The sequence below is a fragment of the Helianthus annuus genome, chromosome 15 (assembly GCF_002127325.2).
Source record: "Helianthus annuus cultivar XRQ/B chromosome 15, HanXRQr2.0-SUNRISE, whole genome shotgun sequence".
NCBI lineage: Eukaryota > Viridiplantae > Streptophyta > Magnoliopsida > Asterales > Asteraceae > Helianthus > Helianthus annuus.
This window is the reverse complement of record NC_035447.2, coordinates 84,543,986-84,550,213: the sequence shown is the minus strand read 5'-3', so window position 1 is coordinate 84,550,213 and position 6,228 is coordinate 84,543,986. Positions and strand designations below refer to the sequence as shown.

The 6,228-nt window shown below is 37.2% G+C and overlaps 1 pseudogene; it reads left to right on the top strand.

Moving 5' to 3' along the window:
- Positions 1 to 2,557: 2,557 nt before the first annotated feature.
- LOC110913965 lies at positions 2,558 to 4,902 on the top strand (annotated as a pseudogene).
- The last annotated feature ends 1,326 nt before the right edge of the window (positions 4,903 to 6,228 follow it).

The following is a 6,228-nucleotide window of genomic DNA, read 5'->3' as shown; positions in this document are numbered from 1 at the left end:
ATCATCATCATCAGCATCATCAGCATCATCATCATCATCATCATCATCATCAGCATCATCATCAGCATCATCATCACCACCACCACCACCACCACCACCACCGCCGCCGCCGCCACCACCACCACCACCACCATCATCATCCTCCTCCTCCTCCCCCTCCTCCTCCTCCTCCTCCTTAGAGACAGGTTATTAGACCTGTTATTTTATCATAATGTATCTATATCTATAATTACTATTATTTACATCTTAAGGTATTCAATTGTAAGGGAGTAAGGGGTACGATAAGGCAAATTTTCCATCTATCCATCCAATCATAACATATAACATGTCATGGTATTTCCTCTCTCATTCTATCATCTAGCCCAAAAAACCTTGGGGTGGTTTCCTCCAAACCAATTTTTTTAAAAAAAAAATAAATAAAAACAAAACTTGAGATTGGTTGAATTCTAGGAGGCCCAACCAATATGTTCACCTTTTTCCTTTCCGCAAGCGCCAACCTTTCCCCGATCTCACCTCCCCACGCGGCATATGTTGGTGGCGGCGACATTTGTCGCTCAGCAAAAGGGGTTGCCGCACCCCTTGACACGACCACCCCGTACACCCTAAACCCTAATAGTATCATCCCGGATAACATGTTATTACACTAGTTATTTAATTATTATTATTTATATCTTAAAAGTGTTTTGTTGTAAAATTATTGTTGTTGTTGTTGTTGTTGTTGTTGTTGTTGCTGTTGCTGTTGCTGTTGCTGTTGCTGTTGCTGTTGCTGTTGCTGTTGCTGTTGCTGTTGCTGTTGCTGTTGCTGTTGCTGTTGCTGTTGCTGTTGCTGTTGCTGTTGCTGTTGCTGTTGCTGTTGCTGTTGCTGTTGCTGTTGCTGTTGCTGTTGCTGTTGCTGTTGCTGTTGCTGTTGCTGTTGCTGTTGCTGTTGCTGTTGTTGTTGTTTGGAACGACGACTTTCTTGTATTAGGCTAACGCACTCCCCAAACTGAAGCGTCCCGTTGCCCCACTCCGGCCATACTATGTTGTCTTAACCGCGCCCAGACTGGCTTCAGAGTTTGGCTTGAGCGTTCACCCGGGAAATCATATCACCGGCTGCCACCACAAGAAAAGAACTCTCTAACGTAACACCCAATATCTTAAAAGTGTGTTGTTGTAAAATTATTATCCACTATAAAAGTTTATTAGATATAATATAACTAGGTTAGAACCCCGTGTATTACACGGGTTGAATAAATATAATTTTATATATTAAGTAATAAAATAGTTACATCTTTTAAAAACTCGTGTATTGCATGATTTGAATAAACACATATCTTACACGAATAATGTAATCCTTTAAAACATTTAGTCATCAAGATGTGTTTTCTAACAAAAGGAACTTTGAGGTACTATTTACTTGTTGTAACATCTCACTTTATTTTTCATTAGGTTAGAGAGTTGTGTATTACATGGTTTATAACATTTTACTTTGTTTTTTTATTTATTATTAGGTTAGAAACTTACGTATTACCTGATGTTGGATAATCAGCAAAAAAAAAGAAAAGAAATATTTTAGTAAAAAATATTAAATATATACAAGAGATAAGCTGGATATTATAATTTAATATTATTATTTCATTGGAGTGTAAAATGGGATAATGAGATCATTTATTAGAAATAGGATTCTAAATATACCATGTATAAAAAATATATATGTTCTACATGTATTGAATAAATCCTTTTAACGAAACAGTTGATTAAAATAAATATTTTTATTTTAATATGTGATTATCAGTTATCCTTGTCCTTATCATCAAAATATAAAAACAATTAAAACTACCAATAAAATAAAATCTTTATCTTTAAAACGCTAATAAATTTTTTTTTTAGATTTTAATAATTAATATATTATTATCAGTTATCTTTGTCTTTATCATTAAAATCTTTTCTACAAATTTTAAATTTAATATTATCAATAAATGACTTTTCATAATAAATATTTTGAAAAATAATTAAGACTGACTCATAGAACGCCATGTGTCCCTAACATGGTTTCTTTTATTATATGTATAGAAGATTATCATAGTATTCAATGGGAGTATTAATATCTTACATAAGAGGATACTAGACTAGCAATGGCAGTATTAATTGGGCGTGTTTGCCCATTTTTTTTGCCCAATCCCGCCCAAACATGCCAGGGAATCACCCCCTTGGCGTGTTAATTTGGCTGATTTTTTTTTGTGTTTTTCAAATCACGCTTGAAGGCTTTTTGAAAGGCCAATCACATTTAATTTTCCTTTTTTTGGCCAATAGCTTTTTTGTTAGTTTTTTATTTTTATTTAATTCTATACACCCTTTTAACATAATTCCCACATCCTCACTACACCCATTTTAGAAAAACGTTCAATAATACCCCTTGCTGACTGTACTGTCGCATAGCGGAAAACGCCCAACGGTACGGACATTATTCACCCTTACCACTAAAAATGATCTAAGAAAAATGATTTAGTTATGAGATCTTAGGTTTAATTCTTATAATTATTATATCTAAAAAGTATTCAAGTGTAATATTATTCTGATGAAGTCTTTGGTTTATCTCAGTTATGGCCAGTATCTCGGCCTCACCAATGACACCACCGACAACCAATCAACCAACGATATCGTAGCCATCGAGCTCGACACCGTCAAACAAGATTTCGACATCGATAAGAACCATATCGGCCTCAACATCCACTCCATTCGATCGGTTGTATCGAAACCATTAAATCCGGAGAACATCACTCTCGCCCCCAACGCGAGTACTCCGGCATTCCACAACATCTGGATTCACTACAACGGAGTCGAGAAGATCATACGCATTTACATCGCCAAGCAACTGGATAAAGACTCATCGACTCCACCCATGCCGGAAACTCCCATCATTGAATACAATCTCGATCTCCGGAACACGGTTAACCAGAATTCTTACTTCGGGTTCGCCGCCTCCACCGGAACACAAACCGAGCTGAATTGTGTTCGAAGATGGAACATAACTGTTGAATACTTTCCGGGGCCTAAGAGTCCGTTGTCGGTGATCATGCGAAGTGTTGGGATTCCGGTGGTGGTGGCACTGGCAGTGTGTTTCGGTTATTAATTATTATTTATACAACAAGCGATTAGCGAATTGATCACAATCGAATATTCTGAGCCGGCTGAGGACATTGCCCGGAATGCCGAAGGAGTTCCAGTTCCAGGAACTAAAGAAGGCGACGAATAATTTTGATGAGAAGAGGAAGCTCGGGCAGGGTGGATATGGCGTCGTTTACCGGGGTGTGCTACTGGAGGATAATGTTGAAGTCGCCGTGAAATGGTTTTCGCGTGAAAGTTTGAAAGGAGAAGATGATTTTCTGGCGGAACTAACTATCATCAATCGTCTGAGGCATAAACATCTCGTCCGATTATTGGGTAACAATTATTTTAAGAACCTTTTTTTAATCTAGAAAGCATGGCCTACAACTACCGTTTTTAATGGTGACAGAACATTTTATTTGATGTACTTTAAACCTAAATTTGATGGACCGGCCGTCAAATTCGATCACTGTAATTTAAATTAAAACAAAGTACTTTAATAATATAACTATATAGTTACTTTTTAAAATATTTAGTAAATGTTTTATTGCAACGTTGCAGGATGGTGTCACAAGAACGGAAAGCTCCTACTAGTGTACGAGTACATGCGAAAGGGTAGTCTCGACATGCACCTATTCACTGAGACTGGACCTTCCGCTGCAAGATTTTAGCCGGCGTAGCCGCGGCTCTCCACTACCTCCACTACGAATACGACCAAAAAGTTGTTCACCGCGATATCAAAGCCAGCAACATAATGCTCGATTCTGATTTCAACGCTCGTGTCGGTGATTTCGGCCTTGCCCGTGCCATCGACAATGAAAAAATTACCTCATACGCGGAGGCCGCGTGCTGGGAACCGTTGGTTACATTGCACCTGAATGCTTCCTCACGGGAAAAGCCACTCAACATTCGGATATTTACGCGTTTGGCGCGTTATTAATCGAGGTTGTGTCTGGTCAACGACCCCGAACAAAAGTCAACGGGTTCCAGTTTATGGTTGACTATGTGTTACATACCAAACAGGAGAACAACCTAAAAGACTAGTCTAATGGGTGAGAGAGCCCATTTGGTATATAAACCCCACATCAGTTGCCCATACAACCGATGTGGGACAAGTCCCATACCTTGCAATGGTATTAGACCATAACAATCGACCCTTCTTAAGGGCCAACGTCCTCGTTGGTCACGGCCATGTTGGTCACGGCTGGCTCTTTCCAGGCCACCACTCCATGGGCCACCACTCCGAGCCTCGTTGGCCACGGCTGGCTCTCTCCAGGCCACCACTCCGAGTTCTGGCTCTGATACCAATGTTACATACCAAACAGGAGAACAACCCAAAAGACTAGTCTAATGGGTGAGAGAGCCCATTTGGTATATAAACCCCACATCAGTTGCCCATACAACCGATGTGGGACAAGTCCCATACCTTGCAATGGTATTAGACCATAACACTATGTGTGGTCTTTGTATCATGAAGGTCGTATCTTGGATGTGGTGGATCAACGAATTGTGGATGATTATGACAAAGAAGAAGCCCAGCTGTTCTTGTTGCTAGGGCTCGCTTGCTCGCACCCTATAGCTAGCGAGAGGCCGAAGACACACACCATTGTGCAAATACTATCGGGGTCCACAGATGTACCACACGTCCCACCCTTCAAGCCGTCTTTCGTGTGGCCTGCAGTGATGCCGATCAATAATCTTTCACTAGCTACCTCAATCGACACAATCTCACTTTCGATAAATCAATACGAGACTGATTGGAGTCCAATGAGTCGAGAAAATTACTCGGGTTACACGGACCGGTCCATTGTTTAGTTTGTTATGGTGCAACCATAACCTTTGGAGGTGCATTCTTCATGGTTTATTTATTTATTTATTTATTTATTTATTTATTTGTCATTATATATTGGGTTGCAGGGGAAAAAACTGTTTGTAACACCAAACTTGTTTGTTAATAATGTTTTGTAACACTTAACTTGCTTGTTAATAGGATCAAGGACAAGTAATCCTCGCGTAAAGATTTTGTCGCTATTTTCTTTTGTTTTTTTATAGTAATGCTAGTGTATAGATATTTTGTGCTATTTTCTTCTGTTTTATTATATTTAAAAAGGTAATGCTTACATTTTATGGCTTAATTTCTTTTGTTTTTTTATATTTAAAGAAAAAACCAAGAACGAATTCAAAAAAAAAAAAAAAAAAAAAAATCATTCCGAAAATCTCAAATATACATATACGAATGTATCTCAATACATAGGAGGGAGGAAAAAACGATCAACACCGAGGATTAGTTGATCTCAAATGGGTGGTATGAAGGTGATCTAAAATCGAAGGACTAAACGAATAAAATAAAATTATTTTACTCATTTGGCCTTTCGATTTTATATCTTTTCTAGACCACCTCTTTGAGTGTTAAATCTGGGTACGAGATCAGAAAGCTAAATACAAACGAGATTCCCAAATTACTTCTATTAGTTTTTGTGAATGCATAAAATTACAAGACCCAAGGACTAGAAATACAAAAAATAATTTAATTCTACTAGGACTCGTAGTTTTTACTTATACTTATCTAAAACAATTAGAAACTAAGTAAATCTAATACCAAAGAGGAATCAAATAATAATTAGGGGGTTTGGGGTTGAGTTTTGAAAATAGATTATGCGTTTTGAATAATCGGAAACAAATAATTAACTCTAACAAAACGTGATGTTAAAAGATAGTGTTTGGATTTGATTATGTTGATTGATATTACAATAATCAGATAATCAACTATTTGAGCGTTTGGCAAATATATATTTAAAAAAAATAAACAAGTGAAAATCTTTTTCTAAACACAAATAATCAACTTTGGAAAATTGTGTTTTGTTGTAGTAGGGGGATCTGGTTTTGAAAAAAAAAACTGTGTTTTGTAACTTTCTAAACGCAAATAATCAATTTTTTGAATTTTTTATCCGAACACTCAAAACTGATTATTTACGATTTAAAAACTCAATAATCTAAAAATCTCCTTCAAAACTCAACCCCAAACACCCTCTTAAATACATTTAATTATTATTTTACTCGGTTAGTCCTTCAACTTTATATCTTCTCCAGATAAATTGTTATTAATTTTAATTGGTATGAGAGTTTAGCGATTTTGAGAGT